At 44.3% G+C, this 18497-nt stretch overlaps 10 non-coding genes across 10 annotated transcripts; all 10 read left to right on the plus strand.

Moving 5' to 3' along the window:
* The first annotated feature begins 986 nt into the window (after positions 1-986).
* On the plus strand, positions 987-1177 carry LOC141159471 (U2 spliceosomal RNA). Its single transcript, XR_012249477.1, has one exon. It is a non-coding gene; the product is annotated as a U2 spliceosomal RNA (small nuclear RNA).
* A 1118-nt stretch (positions 1178-2295) lies between these two features.
* Positions 2296-2486, plus strand: LOC141159975 (U2 spliceosomal RNA). Its single transcript, XR_012249967.1, has one exon. It is a non-coding gene; the product is annotated as a U2 spliceosomal RNA (small nuclear RNA).
* Positions 2487-3601: 1115 nt separating this feature from the next.
* On the plus strand, positions 3602-3792 carry LOC141157847 (U2 spliceosomal RNA). Its single transcript, XR_012247885.1, has one exon. It is a non-coding gene; the product is annotated as a U2 spliceosomal RNA (small nuclear RNA).
* A 1114-nt stretch (positions 3793-4906) lies between these two features.
* LOC141157848 (U2 spliceosomal RNA) lies at positions 4907-5097 on the plus strand. The gene has a single exon (XR_012247886.1). It is a non-coding gene; the product is annotated as a U2 spliceosomal RNA (small nuclear RNA).
* Positions 5098-6215: 1118 nt separating this feature from the next.
* Positions 6216-6406, plus strand: LOC141157850 (U2 spliceosomal RNA). The gene has a single exon (XR_012247888.1). It is a non-coding gene; the product is annotated as a U2 spliceosomal RNA (small nuclear RNA).
* Positions 6407-7521: 1115 nt separating this feature from the next.
* LOC141159503 (U2 spliceosomal RNA) lies at positions 7522-7712 on the plus strand. Its single transcript, XR_012249509.1, has one exon. It is a non-coding gene; the product is annotated as a U2 spliceosomal RNA (small nuclear RNA).
* A 1120-nt stretch (positions 7713-8832) lies between these two features.
* On the plus strand, positions 8833-9023 carry LOC141160051 (U2 spliceosomal RNA). Its single transcript, XR_012250039.1, has one exon. It is a non-coding gene; the product is annotated as a U2 spliceosomal RNA (small nuclear RNA).
* A 1117-nt stretch (positions 9024-10140) lies between these two features.
* On the plus strand, positions 10141-10331 carry LOC141157851 (U2 spliceosomal RNA). Its single transcript, XR_012247889.1, has one exon. It is a non-coding gene; the product is annotated as a U2 spliceosomal RNA (small nuclear RNA).
* Positions 10332-11450: 1119 nt separating this feature from the next.
* On the plus strand, positions 11451-11641 carry LOC141157852 (U2 spliceosomal RNA). Its single transcript, XR_012247890.1, has one exon. It is a non-coding gene; the product is annotated as a U2 spliceosomal RNA (small nuclear RNA).
* Positions 11642-17748: 6107 nt separating this feature from the next.
* Positions 17749-17936, plus strand: LOC141160204 (U2 spliceosomal RNA). Its single transcript, XR_012250161.1, has one exon. It is a non-coding gene; the product is annotated as a U2 spliceosomal RNA (small nuclear RNA).
* The last annotated feature ends 561 nt before the right edge of the window (positions 17937-18497 follow it).

Below are 18497 nucleotides of genomic sequence, written 5' to 3' on the forward strand. Positions count from 1 at the left end.
AAAAGTTGCAGAAGCCAGATGACAAGCTCATTTTGGTTCAACTTCAGCAACTGTGCATTGCATTGCCATGTAATGTAATGCAATGCTATCTATCTAGCTCTCCCTCTATACTTCCTTTTGGATAAACAGACATATTAGGCAAGCATTTTGGAGCTTTCACCTAAATAACTACAGGTGGTGAGATAAGCTGCACAATATAATTGACCTTTCAGTATATTGTTGCACACACACCATCTATTTAGCAAATGCCCTTGTTATCAACAGCAGCCTTTTAAACTCACCTGAGCTAACAGGTATGTGAGCTGGTTACTCTGCTGCGCTTAAAATTTCTTTTTTGGTTTGCTACAATGCCTTTTCTGAAACGTTGTCTCCCTCTGCTGGAACACTGACTTATTTCATTTAATGCCTGCAGACTATAAAAGAGAAACCAACCCAAAAAGTTTGGTTGATTAGTCTGTGGCATTCTTTTAAACTGTTGCTTATGGCGGTCTCTGTGAGCTTCTCAGTGACATTCAGCCATCCAGGTATCCCGCCTGCAGTAGACGGAATGTGGCAATGGAACGCTGGCTGCGCGTGTCATAATAGGCTCTGAGCCTTTATATACCTGCGCACAGCAGCAGCCACCTTCAGTCTGCTGCTGGACAGCCAGCAGCAGCAGCAGGAGAGGTAATTAATCAGCAACCCTCCTGCTAAGGGTAGAGAGCTGCTCGTTCCACCCCCCCCCCCGCCTTAATTGGTTCTCCTCCCTTCCAACGGTGTTGAGGCGGGTGGGAACAGCCGGGGGTTGAGGGTACTGTGCTAAAAGAGGTGGAGTTATGCAGATCTAAAACGCGTGGATTGCAGCAGCAGCAAGCCGAAAAGTGCAGGCATGTGAGGGATCTAGAGGTTGACAGCATGTCTTCTTAACGGGAGTCCAGGTGGCCATCTCCACAAATGGACTTTTCAGAATCCTTGGGTGGCACCGTAGTCGGAAACCAATTCTGGTTATCACTTCTCGGCCTTTTGGCTAAGATCAAGTGTAGTATCTGTTCTTATCAGTTTAATATCTGATACGTCCCCTATCTGGGGACCATATATTAAATGGATTTTTAGAACAGGGAGATGGAAAAAGAGCTTGCTCTGTCCACTCCACGCATTGACCTGGTATTGCAGTATCTCCAGGACCGGTGCACCCCTTCTTTAATGCAGTTTCTAAAATCAGAAAGAATTGAATTCAATGCTTTTTGTTCATTTGGCTTGTTTGTCGGATTTTGGGATGGACTCTTTGGCTTTGCTTTTCTTCTCCTCATTGGATTTTTCATGTTAAAAGTTGCAGAAGCCAGATGACAAGCTCATTTTGGTTCAACTTCAGCAACTGTGCATTGCATTGCCATGTAATGTAATGCAATGCTATCTATCTAGCTCTCCCTCTATACTTCCTTTTGGATAAACAGACATATTAGGCAAGCATTTTGGAGCTTTCACCTAAATAACTACAGGTGGTGAGATAAGCTGCACAATATAATTGACCTTTCAGTATATTGTTGCACACACACCATCTATTTAGCAAATGCCCTTGTTATCAACAGCAGCCTTTTAAACTCACCTGAGCTAACAGGTATGTGAGCTGGTTACTCTGCTGCGCTTAAAATTTCTTTTTTGGTTTGCTACAATGCCTTTTCTGAAACGTTGTCTCCCTCTGCTGGAACACTGACTTCTTTCATTTAATGCCTGCAGACTATAAAAGAGAAACCAACCCAAAAAGTTTGGTTGATTAGTCTGTGGCATTCTTTTAAACTGTTGCTTATGGCGGTCTCTGTGAGCTTCTCAGTGACATTCAGCCATCCAGGTATCCCGCCTGCAGTAGACGGAATGTGGCAATGGAACGCTGGCTGCGCGTGTCATAATAGGCTCTGAGCCTTTATATACCTGCTCACAGCAGCAGCCACCTTCAGTCTGCTGCTGGACAGCCAGCAGCAGCAGCAGCAGGAGAGGTAATTAATCAGCAACCCTCCTGCTAAGGGTAGACAGCTGCTCGTTCCACCCCCCCCTCCCCGCCTTAATTGGTTCTCCTCCCTTCCAACGGTGTTGAGGCGGGTGGGAACAGCCGGGGGTTGAGGGTACTGTGCTAAAAGAGGTGGAGTTATGCAGATCTAAAACGCGTGGATTGCAGCAGCAGCAAGCCGAAAAGTGCAGGCATGTGAGGGATCTAGAGGTTGACAGCATGTCTTCTTAACGGGAGTCCAGGTGGCCATCTCCACAAATGGACTTTTCAGAATCCTTGGGTGGCACCGTAGTCGGAAACCAATTCTGGTTATCGCTTCTCGGCCTTTTGGCTAAGATCAAGTGTAGTATATGTTCTTATCAGTTTAATATCTGATACGTCCCCTATCTGGGGACCATATATTAAATGGATTTTTAGAACAGGGAGATGGAAAAAGAGCTTGCTCTGTCCACTCCACGCATTGACCTGGTATTGCAGTATCTCCAGGACCGGTGTACCCCTTCTTTAATGCAGTTTCTAAAATCAGAAAGAATTGAATTCAATGCTTTTTGTTCATTTGGCTTGTTTGTCGGATTTTGGGATGGACTCTTTGGCTTTGCTTTTCTTCTCCTCATTGGATTTTTCATGTTAAAAGTTGCAGAAGCCAGATGACAAGCTCATTTTGGTTCAACTTCAGCAACTGTGCATTGCATTGCCATGTAATGTAATGCAATGCTATCTATCTAGCTCTCCCTCTATACTTCCTTTTGGATAAACAGACATATTAGGCAAGCATTTTGGAGCTTTCACCTAAATAACTACAGGTGGTGAGATAAGCTGCACAATATAATTGACCTTTCAGTATATTGTTGCACACACACCATCTATTTAGCAAATGCCCTTGTTATCAACAGCAGCCTTTTAAACTCACCTGAGCTAACAGGTATGTGAGCTGGTTACTCTGCTGCGCTTAAAATTTCTTTTTTGGTTTGCTACAATGCCTTTTCTGAAACGTTGTCTCCCTCTGCTGGAACACTGACTTCTTTCATTTAATGCCTGCAGACTATAAAAGAGAAACCAACCCAAAAAGTTTGGTTGATTAGTCTGTGGCATTCTTTTAAACTGTTGCTTATGGCGGTCTCTGTGAGCTTCTCAGTGACATTCAGCCATCCAGGTATCCCGCCTGCAGTAGACGGAATGTGGCAATGGAACGCTGGCTGCGCGTGTCATAATAGGCTCTGAGCCTTTATATACCTGCGCACAGCAGCAGCCACCTTCAGTCTGCTGCTGGACAGCCAGCAGCAGCAGCAGCAGGAGAGGTAATTAATCAGCAACCCTCCTGCTAAGGGTAGACAGCTGCTCGTTCCACCCCCCCCCCGCCTTAATTGGTTCTCCTCCCTTCCAACGGTGTTGAGGCGGGTGGGAACAGCCGGGGGTTGAGGGTACTGTGCTAAAAGAGGTGGAGTTATGCAGATCTAAAACGCGTGGATTGCAGCAGCAGCAAGCCGAAAAGTGCAGGCATGTGAGGGATCTAGAGGTTGACAGCATGTCTTCTTAACGGGAGTCCAGGTGGCCATCTCCACAAATGGACTTTTCAGAATCCTTGGGTGGCACCGTAGTCGGAAACCAATTCTGGTTATCGCTTCTCGGCCTTTTGGCTAAGATCAAGTGTAGTATCTGTTCTTATCAGTTTAATATCTGATACGTCCCCTATCTGGGGACCATATATTAAATGGATTTTTAGAACAGGGAGATGGAAAAAGAGCTTGCTCTGTCCACTCCACGCATTGACCTGGTATTGCAGTATCTCCAGGACCGGTGCACCCCTTCTTTAATGCAGTTTCTAAAATCAGAAAGAATTGAATTCAATGCTTTTTGTTCATTTGGCTTGTTTGTCGGATTTTGGGATGGACTCTTTGGCTTTGCTTTTCTTCTCCTCATTGGATTTTTCATGTTAAAAGTTGCAGAAGCCAGATGACAAGCTCATTTTGGTTCAACTTCAGCAACTGTGCATTGCATTGCCATGTAATGTAATGCAATGCTATCTATCTAGCTCTCCCTCTATACTTCCTTTTGGATAAACAGACATATTAGGCAAGCATTTTGGAGCTTTCACCTAAATAACTACAGGTGGTGAGATAAGCTGCACAATATAATTGACCTTTCAGTATATTGTTGCACACACACCATCTATTTAGCAAATGCCCTTGTTATCAACAGCAGCCTTTTAAACTCACCTGAGCTAACAGGTATGTGAGCTGGTTACTCTGCTGCGCTTAAAATTTCTTTTTTGGTTTGCTACAATGCCTTTTCTGAAACGTTGTCTCCCTCTGCTGGAACACTGACTTCTTTCATTTAATGCCTGCAGACTATAAAAGAGAAACCAACCCAAAAAGTTTGGTTGATTAGTCTGTGGCATTCTTTTAAACTGTTGCTTATGGCGGTCTCTGTGAGCTTCTCAGTGACATTCAGCCATCCAGGTATCCCGCCTGCAGTAGACGGAATGTGGCAATGGAACGCTGGCTGCGCGTGTCATAATAGGCTCTGAGCCTTTATATACCTGCGCACAGCAGCAGCCACCTTCAGTCTGCTGCTGGACAGCCAGCAGCAGCAGCAGCAGGAGAGGTAATTAATCAGCAACCCTCCTGCTAAGGGTAGACAGCTGCTCGTTCCACCCCCCCCCGCCTTAATTGGTTCTCCTCCCTTCCAACGGTGTTGAGGCGGGTGGGAACAGCCGGGGGTTGAGGGTACTGTGCTAAAAGAGGTGGAGTTATGCAGATCTAAAACGCGTGGATTGCAGCAGCAGCAAGCCGAAAAGTGCAGGCATGTGAGGGATCTAGAGGTTGACAGCATGTCTTCTTAACGGGAGTCCAGGTGGCCATCTCCACAAATGGACTTTTCAGAATCCTTGGGTGGCACCGTAGTCGGAAACCAATTCTGGTTATCGCTTCTCGGCCTTTTGGCTAAGATCAAGTGTAGTATCTGTTCTTATCAGTTTAATATCTGATACGTCCCCTATCTGGGGACCATATATTAAATGGATTTTTAGAACAGGGAGATGGAAAAAGAGCTTGCTCTGTCCACTCCACGCATTGACCTGGTATTGCAGTATCTCCAGGACCGGTGCACCCCTTCTTTAATGCAGTTTCTAAAATCAGAAAGAATTGAATTCAATGCTTTTTGTTCATTTGGCTTGTTTGTCGGATTTTGGGATGGACTCTTTGGCTTTGCTTTTCTTCTCCTCATTGGATTTTTCATGTTAAAAGTTGCAGAAGCCAGATGACAAGCTCATTTTGGTTCAACTTCAGCAACTGTGCATTGCATTGCCATGTAATGTAATGCAATGCTATCTATCTAGCTCTCCCTCTATACTTCCTTTTGGATAAACAGACATATTAGGCAAGCATTTTGGAGCTTTCACCTAAATAACTACAGGTGGTGAGATAAGCTGCACAATATAATTGACCTTTCAGTATATTGTTGCACACACACCATCTATTTAGCAAATGCCCTTGTTATCAACAGCAGCCTTTTAAACTCACCTGAGCTAACAGGTATGTGAGCTGGTTACTCTGCTGCGCTTAAAATTTCTTTTTTGGTTTGCTACAATGCCTTTTCTGAAACGTTGTCTCCCTCTGCTGGAACACTGACTTCTTTCATTTAATGCCTGCAGACTATAAAAGAGAAACCAACCCAAAAAGTTTGGTTGATTAGTCTGTGGCATTCTTTTAAACTGTTGCTTATGGCGGTCTCTGTGAGCTTCTCAGTGACATTCAGCCATCCAGGTATCCCGCCTGCAGTAGACGGAATGTGGCAATGGAACGCTGGCTGCGCGTGTCATAATAGGCTCTGAGCCTTTATATACCTGCGCACAGCAGCAGCCACCTTCAGTCTGCTGCTGGACAGCCAGCAGCAGCAGCAGCAGGAGAGGTAATTAATCAGCAACCCTCCTGCTAAGGGTAGACAGCTGCTCGTTCCACCCCCCCCCCCCCGCCTTAATTGGTTCTCCTCCCTTCCAACGGTGTTGAGGCGGGTGGGAACAGCCGGGGGTTGAGGGTACTGTGCTAAAAGAGGTTTAGTTATGCAGATCTAAAACGCGTGGATTGCAGCAGCAGCAAGCCGAAAAGTGCAGGCATGTGAGGGATCTAGAGGTTGACAGCATGTCTTCTTAACGGGAGTCCAGGTGGCCATCTCCACAAATGGACTTTTCAGAATCCTTGGGTGGCACCGTAGTCGGAAACCAATTCTGGTTATCGCTTCTCGGCCTTTTGGCTAAGATCAAGTGTAGTATCTGTTCTTATCAGTTTAATATCTGATACGTCCCCTATCTGGGGACCATATATTAAATGGATTTTTAGAACAGGGAGATGGAAAAAGAGCTTGCTCTGTCCACTCCACGCATTGACCTGGTATTGCAGTATCTCCAGGACCGGTGCACCCCTTCTTTAATGCAGTTTCTAAAATCAGAAAGAATTGAATTCAATGCTTTTTGTTCATTTGACTTGTTTGTCGGATTTTGGGATGGACTCTTTGGCTTTGCTTTTCTTCTCCTCATTGGATTTTTCATGTTAAAAGTTGCAGAAGCCAGATGACAAGCTCATTTTGGTTCAACTTCAGCAACTGTGCATTGCATTGCCATGTAATGTAATGCAATGCTATCTATCTAGCTCTCCCTCTATACTTCCTTTTGGATAAACAGACATATTAGGCAAGCATTTTGGAGCTTTCACCTAAATAACTACAGGTGGTGAGATAAGCTGCACAATATAATTGACCTTTCAGTATATTGTTGCACACACACCATCTATTTAGCAAATGCCCTTGTTATCAACAGCAGCCTTTTAAACTCACCTGAGCTAACAGGTATGTGAGCTGGTTACTCTGCTGCGCTTAAAATTTCTTTTTTGGTTTGCTACAATGCCTTTTCTGAAACGTTGTCTCCCTCTGCTGGAACACTGACTTCTTTCATTTAATGCCTGCAGACTATAAAAGAGAAACCAACCCAAAAAGTTTGGTTGATTAGTCTGTGGCATTCTTTTAAACTGTTGCTTATGGCGGTCTCTGTGAGCTTCTCAGTGACATTCAGCCATCCAGGTATCCCGCCTGCAGTAGACGGAATGTGGCAATGGAACGCTGGCTGCGCGTGTCATAATAGGCTCTGAGCCTTTATATACCTGCGCACAGCAGCAGCCACCTTCAGTCTGCTGCTGGACAGCCAGCAGCAGCAGCAGCAGGAGAGGTAATTAATCAGCAACCCTCCTGCTAAGGGTAGACAGCTGCTCGTTCCACCCCCCCCCCGCCTTAATTGGTTCTCCTCCCTTCCAACGGTGTTGAGGCGGGTGGGAACAGCCGGGGGTTGAGGGTACTGTGCTAAAAGAGGTGGAGTTATGCAGATCTAAAACGCGTGGATTGCAGCAGCAGCAAGCCGAAAAGTGCAGGCATGTGAGGGATCTAGAGGTTGACAGCATGTCTTCTTAACGGGAGTCCAGGTGGCCATCTCCACAAATGCACTTTTCAGAATCCTTGGGTGGCACCGTAGTCGGAAACCAATTCTGGTTATCGCTTCTTGGCCTTTTGGCTAAGATCAAGTGTAGTATCTGTTCTTATCAGTTTAATATCTGATACGTCCCCTATCTGGGGACCATATATTAAATGGATTTTTAGAACAGGGAGATGGGAAAAGAGCTTGCTCTGTCCACTCCACGCATTGACCTGGTATTGCAGTATCTCCAGGACCGGTGCACCCCTTCTTTAATGCAGTTTCTAAAATCAGAAAGAATTGAATTCAATGCTTTTTGTTCATTTGGCTTGTTTGTCGGATTTTGGGATGGACTCTTTGGCTTTGCTTTTCTTCTCCTCATTGGATTTTTCATGTTAAAAGTTGCAGAAGCCAGATGACAAGCTCATTTTGGTTCAACTTCAGCAACTGTGCATTGCATTGCCATGTAATGTAATGCAATGCTATCTATCTAGCTCTCCCTCTATACTTCCTTTTGGATAAACAGACATATTAGGCAAGCATTTTGGAGCTTTCACCTAAATAACTACAGGTGGTGAGATAAGCTGCACAATATAATTGACCTTTCAGTATATTGTTGCACACACACCATCTATTTAGCAAATGCCCTTGTTATCAACAGCAGCCTTTTAAACTCACCTGAGCTAACAGGTATGTGAGCTGGTTACTCTGCTGCGCTTAAAATTTCTTTTTTGGTTTGCTACAATGCCTTTTCTGAAACGTTGTCTCCCTCTGCTGGAACACTGACTTCTTTCATTTAATGCCTGCAGACTATAAAAGAGAAACCAACCCAAAAAGTTTGGTTGATTAGTCTGTGGCATTCTTTTAAACTGTTGCTTATGGCGGTCTCTGTGAGCTTCTCAGTGACATTCAGCCATCCAGGTATCCCGCCTGCAGTAGACGGAATGTGGCAATGGAACGCTGGCTGCGCGTGTCATAATAGGCTCTGAGCCTTTATATACCTGCGCACAGCAGCAGCCACCTTCAGTCTGCTGCTGGACAGCCAGCAGCAGCAGCAGCAGGAGAGGTAATTAATCAGCAACCCTCCTGCTAAGGGTAGACAGCTGCTCGTTCCACCCCCACCCCCCCCCGCCTTAATTGGTTCTCCTCCCTTCCAACGGTGTTGAGGCGGGTGGGAACAGCCGGGGGTTGAGGGTACTGTGCTAAAAGAGGTGGAGTTATGCAGATCTAAAACGCGTGGATTGCAGCAGCAGCAAGCCGAAAAGTGCAGGCATGTGAGGGATCTAGAGGTTGACAGCATGTCTTCTTAACGGGAGTCCAGGTGGCCATCTCCACAAATGCACTTTTCAGAATCCTTGGGTGGCACCGTAGTCGGAAACCAATTCTGGTTATCGCTTCTCGGCCTTTTGGCTAAGATCAAGTGTAGTATCTGTTCTTATCAGTTTAATATCTGATACGTCCCCTATCTGGGGACCATATATTAAATGGATTTTTAGAACAGGGAGATGGAAAAAGAGCTTTTTCTGTCCACTCCACGCATTGACCTGGTATTGCAGTATCTCCAGGACCGGTGCACCCCTTCTTTAATGCAGTTTCTAAAATCAGAAAGAATTGAATTCAATGCTTTTTGTTCATTTGGCTTGTTTGTCGGATTTTGGGATGGACTCTTTGGCTTTGCTTTTCTTCTCCTCATTGGATTTTTCATGTTAAAAGTTGCAGAAGCCAGATGACAAGCTCATTTTGGTTCAACTTCAGCAACTGTGCATTGCATTGCCATGTAATGTAATGCAATGCTATCTATCTAGCTCTCCCTCTATACTTCCTTTTGGATAAACAGACATATTAGGCAAGCATTTTGGAGCTTTCACCTAAATAACTACAGGTGGTGAGATAAGCTGCACAATATAATTGACCTTTCAGTATATTGTTGCACACACACCATCTATTTAGCAAATGCCCTTGTTATCAACAGCAGCCTTTTAAACTCACCTGAGCTAACAGGTATGTGAGCTGGTTACTCTGCTGCGCTTAAAATTTCTTTTTTGGTTTGCTACAATGCCTTTTCTGAAACGTTGTCTCCCTCTGCTGGAACACTGACTTCTTTCATTTAATGCCTGCAGACTATAAAAGAGAAACCAACCCAAAAAGTTTGGTTGATTAGTCTGTGGCATTCTTTTAAACTGTTGCTTATGGCGGTCTCTGTGAGCTTCTCAGTGACATTCAGCCATCCAGGTATCCCGCCTGCAGTAGACGGAATGTGGCAATGGAACGCTGGCTGCGCGTGTCATAATAGGCTCTGAGCCTTTATATACCTGCGCACAGCAGCAGCCACCTTCAGTCTGCTGCTGGACAGCCAGCAGCAGCAGCAGCAGGAGAGGTAATTAATCAGCAACCCTCCTGCTAAGGGTAGACAGCTGCTCGTTCCACCCCCCCCCCCCGCCTTAATTGGTTCTCCTCCCTTCCAACGGTGTTGAGGCGGGTGGGAACAGCCGGGGGTTGAGGGTACTGTGCTAAAAGAGGTGGAGTTATGCAGATCTAAAACGCGTGGATTGCAGCAGCAGCAAGCCGAAAAGTGCAGGCATGTGAGGGATCTAGAGGTTGACAGCATGTCTTCTTAACGGGAGTCCAGGTGGCCATCTCCACAAATGGACTTTTCAGAATTCTTGGGTGGCACCGTAGTCGGAAACCAATTCTGGTTATCGCTTCTCGGCCTTTTGGCTAAGATCAAGTGTAGTATCTGTTCTTATCAGTTTAATATCTGATACGTCCCCTATCTGGGGACCATATATTAAATGGATTTTTAGAACAGGGAGATGGAAAAAGAGCTTGCTCTGTCCACTCCACGCATTGACCTGGTATTGCAGTATCTCCAGGACCGGTGCACCCCTTCTTTAATGCAGTTTCTAAAATCAGAAAGAATTGAATTCAATGCTTTTTGTTCATTTGGCTTGTTTGTCGGATTTTGGGATGGACTCTTTGGCTTTGCTTTTCTTCTCCTCATTGGATTTTTCATGTTAAAAGTTGCAGAAGCCAGATGACAAGCTCATTTTGGTTCAACTTCAGCAACTGTGCATTGCATTGCCATGTAATGTAATGCAATGCTATCTATCTAGCTCTCCCTCTATACTTCCTTTTGGATAAACAGACATATTAGGCAAGCATTTTGGAGCTTTCACCTAAATAACTACAGGTGGTGAGATAAGCTGCACAATATAATTGACCTTTCAGTATATTGTTGCACACACACCATCTATTTAGCAAATGCCCTTGTTATCAACAGCAGCCTTTTAAACTCACCTGAGCTAACAGGTATGTGAGCTGGTTACTCTGCTGCGCTTAAAATTTCTTTTTTGGTTTGCTACAATGCCTTTTCTGAAACGTTGTCTCCCTCTGCTGGAACACTGACTTCTTTCATTTAATGCCTGCAGACTATAAAAGAGAAACCAACCCAAAAAGTTTGGTTGATTAGTCTGTGGCATTCTTTTAAACTGTTGCTTATGGCGGTCTCTGTGAGCTTCTCAGTGACATTCAGCCATCCAGGTATCCCGCCTGCAGTAGACGGAATGTGGCAATGGAACGCTGGCTGCGCGTGTCATAATAGGCTCTGAGCCTTTATATACCTGCGCACAGCAGCAGCCACCTTCAGTCTGCTGCTGGACAGCCAGCAGCAGCAGCAGCAGGAGAGGTAATTAATCAGCAACCCTCCTGCTAAGGGTAGACAGCTGCTCGTTCCACCCCCCCCCCCCCCGCCTTAATTGGTTCTCCTCCCTTCCAACGGTGTTGAGGCGGGTGGGAACAGCCGGGGGTTGAGGGTACTGTGCTAAAAGAGGTGGAGTTATGCAGATCTAAAACGCGTGGATTGCAGCAGCAGCAAGCCGAAAAGTGCAGGCATGTGAGGGATCTAGAGGTTGACAGCATGTCTTCTTAACGGGAGTCCAGGTGGCCATCTCCACAAATGGACTTTTCAGAATCCTTGGGTGGCACCGTAGTCGGAAACCAATTCTGGTTATCGCTTCTCGGCCTTTTGGCTAAGATCAAGTGTAGTATCTGTTCTTATCAGTTTAATATCTGATACGTCCCCTATCTGGGGACCATATATTAAATGGATTTTTAGAACAGGGAGATGGAAAAAGAGCTTGCTCTGTCCACTCCACGCATTGACCTGGTATTGCAGTATCTCCAGGACCGGTGCACCCCTTCTTTAATGCAGTTTCTAAAATCAGAAAGAATTGAATTCAATGCTTTTTGTTCATTTGGCTTGTTTGTCGGATTTTGGGATGGACTCTTTGGCTTTGCTTTTCTTCTCCTCATTGGATTTTTCATGTTAAAAGTTGCAGAAGCCAGATGACAAGCTCATTTTGGTTCAACTTCAGCAACTGTGCATTGCATTGCCATGTAATGTAATGCAATGCTATCTATCTAGCTCTCCCTCTATACTTCCTTTTGGATAAACAGACATATTAGGCAAGCATTTTGGAGCTTTCACCTAAATAACTACAGGTGGTGAGATAAGCTGCACAATATAATTCACCTTTCAGTATATTGTTGCACACACACCATCTATTTAGCAAATGCCCTTGTTATCAACAGCAGCCTTTTAAACTCACCTGAGCTAACAGGTATGTGAGCTGGTTACTCTGCTGCGCTTAAAATTTCTTTTTTGGTTTGCTACAATGCCTTTTCTGAAACGTTGTCTCCCTCTGCTGGAACACTGACTTCTTTCATTTAATGCCTGCAGACTATAAAAGAGAAACCAACCCAAAAAGTTTGGTTGATTAGTCTGTGGCATTCTTTTAAACTGTTGCTTATGGCGGTCTCTGTGAGCTTCTCAGTGACATTCAGCCATCCAGGTATCCCGCCTGCAGTAGACGGAATGTGGCAATGGAACGCTGGCTGCGCGTGTCATAATAGGCTCTGAGCCTTTATATACCTGCGCACAGCAGCAGCCACCTTCAGTCTGCTGCTGGACAGCCAGCAGCAGCAGCAGGAGAGGTAATTAATCAGCAACCCTCCTGCTAAGGGTAGACAGCTGCTCGTTCCACCCCCCCCCCCCCCGCCTTAATTGGTTCTCCTCCCTTCCAACGGTGTTGAGGCGGGTGGGAACAGCCGGGGGTTGAGGGTACTGTGCTAAAAGAGGTGGAGTTATGCAGATCTAAAACGCGTGGATTGCAGCAGCAGCAAGCCGAAAAGTGCAGGCATGTGAGGGATCTAGAGGTTGACAGCATGTCTTCTTAACGGGAGTCCAGGTGGCCATCTCCACAAATGGACTTTTCAGAATCCTTGGGTGGCACCGTAGTCGGAAACCAATTCTGGTTATCGCTTCTCGGCCTTTTGGCTCAGATCAAGTGTCTGGACATCAGGTTCCTTGAGTGCTAGCCCTCGGCCTTCCAGCATCGCCACTCCGGTGGCTTAAGCTGGATGCTGCTATAGGGGGAGAGTGAGGAGGAAACGGGAAGGCGATTTCCGTGGCTGACTATGGGAGTCAAGCTGAAATTTGCTGGGACCGGGGACCCCCGGGTCAAGAATGGATTTCGTATTGAGATTTCCGAGGAGAAGAAGGGACATTTTTCCATGTCCTACCTGGTGAATGCCATCTTCTATGAAGAATTGAAGATTAAGAAGTCGGACATTCTTTGCCTGCAGGAATTTAGAAGTCATGGAAGGTATGTGCTGGTTCTTTCTACTATGGCTGCTTGCCAAAATCTTTATAGAACCTTGAAAGGCCATACTGAGAACTCCCTCCTAGATGGACTCACTTTTACTGTCCTCTATTCAAAGGGGGATGTTCCTGTGGTTGTGTTTATGCACAATCCCTTTATCCCCCAGGAGGACATTACTGTATTCTTGAGGAGGCATTGTACTTATGTGCATTTTTCCCACAAGATCTCGAATGAAGAAGGCTTGTGGACTGGCAAATACAAGTACTTTGTTCGTTTTGCTACAGACCCCGAGGGGCCAGGGGGCATACATTATCCTCCTATGAGTTTCTCTATTGGGAGAGACACTGGTTTCTTGTACTTTCCTGATGCTGCTTTTTTCTGCAGAAGATGTAACAAGTATGGTCATGTCCAGGAGTCCTGCAGGTATCCGCCAACCTGCAGGAAGTGTAACACGTCTGGTCATATGGCGAAAGACTGCAAGAACCAGGTAAAGTGTGATGCTTGTGGTGAGGAGGGGCATGTTCTTAGGCAGTGTCAAGCTAGAACCACTCCTAAGTCTTTTGCTCAAGTGGTCGCGGAGGGGCTTGCTGTTCCTTCGACTTCTACTAGGGTTCCACAAGGTCCCCTTCCGGATGTCGGGGAGGCAATTGCTCCCCAAGAGGAAGAGGATGGCACTCAGATGGACGACATATTTGAAGATGCACAGCTTCAGCCTCCTGCGTCAGGAGGCTTTGACATGGTGATTCCAGAGGTGATGTCACCTTTCCCTCCCCAGTTTGGTGTCCGTGGAGAGGGGGAAATGGACTTGTCCAATTCTCCTGTCATATCTTGGTGCAATACTGCTTCAGAGGAGATCGGGGGCGGTGCCCAAGGGGACTTGTCTGCTGTCCGTTTCTCTGATGAGGAGGATCCTGATGTGGTCAAGAAGAAGCCAAGGACTGAGTGTTCATCCATTGCTGCCGTGTGTGATAGCCCGGTGGACTCTCGTGCTTACCCGTCAGATGTATTTTCTCCTGACATTGTTACATTTGGCATTCAGCCAGATGGTAATAGCTTTGCTTTGCTTGATGAAGGTTGAGTTGATGTTTTCTTTATTTTTTTTCAGGTTATGTGTGATCCCCTTTAGTTATGCCGCATCATTCTGGATGGGACATTGTGTCCCTTAATGTTAGGCAAATTAGATCTGTTACCCGAAGAACAACAGTTCTGGATTATCTAAAGGGTTTGAGTGCAGATGTCTATTGTCTACAAGAGTGTGGGATTACTGAATCTCCAGTGGATAAGGACTGGCCTTATGGTCAGTATGTTTGGTCGGGGTCCAGTTTTAACAAAAATGATGGTGTGGGGATTTTAGTTGGTAATAAGAATATTACTATTGATAGTTACACGGTTGTGGAGGTGGGTCGCTGCATTATTGTTTTTTTGAGTTATAGGGGGTGGAAGGTTAGAATGATTAATTTATATTGTCCTACTAAAAAAGAGGAGCGGCTTGCTCTTCTTGAGAAATTGAGTTTTTTTCTCCCTGGAAAAATTCCTACAGTTTTTGTTGGTGACTGTAATTGTGTCACAGAAGGTAATGTGGACATTACTGGAAAAAAGTTATCTCAACTTATTTCTGATTTTTCTTTCTTAGACGCTGCAATACTTGAGTATGGCATTCCACCACCGCCTACATATTATGCTGACCGTGGTAATATTTCATCGAGGATAGATAGGATGTTATTTTCCAAAAATATGGTTTGTTCAAGTTATGTTCAACATAAGGTACCTTTCTCTGATCATGAGTGTTTGCGTGGAGTTTTTAGTGCGAATGGGGACATGGTGTTTGGGGGTGGGGTTTGGAAATTGAATACGAGGTTGTTGGAGGATGAGGAGGTGATGAGTGAGTTGGAGAAAAGGTATGCAAGTTGGAGGTGGCGTAAGCGTGATTTTGGTAGTTTGCTTGAATGGTGGGATTGGGTGAAATTTCAGTTTAAAACTTTCTTTAAAAAATGGGGCTACAAAAAAGCTGCCAGATATCGTAATAGATTTAATGACTTAAGTAGACGGATTGATTGGTTGCGTGGGTGTGTTAGGAAAGGAATGGATATGTCTGATCAGCTTGAGGTTGCTAAGAATGAGTTAAAATGTCTTCTGGATGAAAAAGGTAAAGAGATTATTTACCGTACCAAGTTAGAGCATTTGGAAAAGAATGAAAAGTGCACCAGGTACTTTTTTAAAAAAATGAATGGAAGGAAGTTGGATTTGAGTGAAGTGGTAGGTGAAGATGGATCTAGTGTGGTTGGGAAGAATGTGTTGAATGAGGTGAATGGCTTCTATAGTAAGTTGTACGATGAGAAATGGATTGATCCTGGACTTGTGTCGCATGTATTGAGTGGTATGGAGAAGAGACTTGGTTCGGATGAATGTGATGCTTTGTGTGAGGATGTTATTTTGGATGAGGTGAGGAATGTTGTTATGAGTGCTAAAAAGAATAAGACGCCTGGGAAGGATGGGTTGCCTGTGGAGCTGTATGTGAAAGCTTGGGAGTTTTTGGGTAAGGACTTGACTGAGGTTTGTAGGTATATGTGGATGAATGGTGTTTTGTGTGACAGTATGAAAGAGGGTATAGTGGTTCTTGTGTTTAAGAAGGGTGAGAAAAAGCGTTTGGAGAACTGGAGACCCATATCATTGCTTAACGCTGATTATAAGGTCTACAGTAAATTGTTAGCAAATCGTATGCGTGAGGTGATTGGTAGGGTTGTGGAGGATGACCAAGTGTGTGCCGTGCCTGGTCGGAGTATAAGTGATAATTTGTTATTGTTAAGGGATATGCTTGGGGATTGTAAGACTAGAAAGCAGAAGTGTATGGTGTTAGCAATTGATTTCGAAAAGGCTTTTGATAGAGTTTCGCATGTGTTTCTGTTTAAAGTATTGGAGAGGATGGGTTTCCCTAGGGTTTTTCTGAATGGAGTTAAGTCTTTATATGATTATGTGTCAAGTGAGTTTTTAGTGAATGGATGGTTGTCTGACAAAGTGATGATTAGGTCTGGTGTAAGACAGGGGTGCCCTATGTCCCCTGTCTTGTTTGTATGTGTGATTGAGCCTTTGCTGTGTTTAGTGAGACGTGAGAAAATGATGAGAGGATTGTTAGTGCCTGGGAGTGGTGGTAAGCATGTGAAGGTGTTAGGTTACATGGATGATGTTGTGATGGTGAGTGAAAGTATGGCTTCAATGAGTAGGGTGAGGTTGCTTTTGGATTTTTTCTGTGGTGCATCAGGTTTTAGAGTTAACTGGACTAAGTGTAGTTTCAAATGCTTTGGAGATGACAGTATTCGTATGGAAGGTGTTAAGTATAAGGAGAGTGCAATTAAGATTTTAGGGGTATTTTTCAATGATGATCTGAAAGGAAATGAGAGTTGGGACGAGTGTGGTATGCGTGTTGAGCGAAAATTGAATTTTTGGAGAATGAGAGATCTTTCTTTGCGGGGCAAAGTTCTAGTTATCAAAGCAGTGATCTTACCCATTCTGCTTTTTGTGGCCATAATTTTTCCATCCCCTTTTAGGAAAGTGAAGAGAGTTGAGAAAATGATTTTTTCTTTTTTCTGGTGCAGCAAGATGGAGAAGCTGAAGAGGGAAAGCCTTTATAAGGCCTGCCAGCATGGTGGTTTGGGATTTCCTAATGTTGAGGTTTTTTTAGGGCTCCATTATATTAAGACGATTGTGGTATTGTTGGGTAAAGGTAATAAGGGTGCATGTATGGCAAGTTATTCTGCAGGATGGATGTTGTATGGGTTAGGTTGGAGAAAGAGGGATGCGAGAGTGCCTGTGTCTTTTAAGTGTCCGGTGTGGTATGAGGTGATTGAGAAGTTTGTCAAGAAGTATGATTTGCTGAGTGTGCCGGTGGATGAGTTTAGAATGACTAAGAGGGTGTATAGGAAATTGTGTGCAAATGAGGTCGAGTCTAATATTGTTGGTTTGAGAGGGAATGAGGTTGCGGATGCTTGGAGAAAGTTGGGTATGTATGGGATGTCCAACAAACAGAAGGATGTAGTGTGGATGGCGTTTCACAATATTCTTCCAGTGAGAGACGTTCAAAAGAAGAGAGGTTTGATTAGGTCGGATGTTTGTCCAAGAGATGGATGTAATGGTTGTGAGACGGTTATGCATCTGATGTGGAATTGTGATTTTGCGCAAGACGTGTGGAAATGTGTAGGGGGGTTGTGTAGGAGCTTGGCGGGAGTGACTTTTGTGGATTGGCGTGTGGTTATGTTTGGTATTGGTGCAAGTGGACGTGTAAAGGAGAGAGTTTTGTGGTTAATTATGGCTTGTGTGTTAGAAAGTTTGTGGGATGTGAGGAATCTTTGTGTATTTAAAAGGAAATCAATTACAGTAAATGAATGTATTAGGATTATTCTTTCTAGGCTATTTTTGATTTACAAGATGGATAGTAGTAGCGGTGGTGGAACAGATGCCGAGGGAATATGGAAATTTAAAAAGTGGAGGCATATTGTAAAATTTCAGTGATCTTTTGGTTTATATTAATAAGATGTTCTTCTTTCTGTAATATTAGGTTACTTTATGCTTAATAAATATGGCCATGATGATGAGAAGTTTTTTGCAACAGTTTTGGTATATCCTACTGATTTGCTATAAAACTAACCTGAATGGTTTAAAAAAAAAAAAAAAAAAAAAAAAAAAATCTGTTCTTATCAGTTTAATATCTGATACGTCCCCTATCTGGGGACCATATATTAAATGGATTTTTAGAACAGGGAGATGGAAAAAGAGCTTGCTCTGTCCACTCCACGCATTGACCTGGTATTGCAGTATCTCCAGGACCGGTGCACCCCTTCTTTAATGCAGTTTCTAAAATCAGAAAGAATTGAATTCAATGCTTTTTGTTCATTTGGCTTGTTTGTCGGATTTTGGGATGGACTCTTTGGCTTTGCTTTTCTTCTCCTCATTGGATTTTTCATGTTAAAAGTTGCAGAAGCCAGATGACAAGCTCATTTTGGTTCAACTTCAGCAACTGTGCATTGCATTGCCATGTAATGTAATGCAATGCTATCTATCTAGCTCTCCCTCTATACTTCCTTTTGGATAAACAGACATATTAGGCAAGCATTTTGGAGCTTTCACCTAAATAACTACAGGTGGTGAGATAAGCTGCACAATATAATTGACCTTTCAGTATATTGTTGCACACACACCATCTATTTAGCAAATGCCCTTGTTATCAACAGCAGCCTTTTAAACTCACCTGAGCTAACAGGTATGTGAGCTGGTTACTCTGCTGCGCTTAAAATTTCTTTTTTGGTTTGCTACAATGCCTTTTCTGAAACGTTGTCTCCCTCTGCTGGAACACTGACTTCTTTCATTTAATGCCTGCAGACTATAAAAGAGAAACCAACCC

This window comes from Phyllobates terribilis, unplaced genomic scaffold (genome assembly GCF_046119375.1).
Source record: "Phyllobates terribilis strain yellow unplaced genomic scaffold, ASM4611937v1 Scaffold_8__6_contigs__length_399053987, whole genome shotgun sequence".
Taxonomy (NCBI): Eukaryota; Metazoa; Chordata; class Amphibia; order Anura; family Dendrobatidae; genus Phyllobates; species Phyllobates terribilis.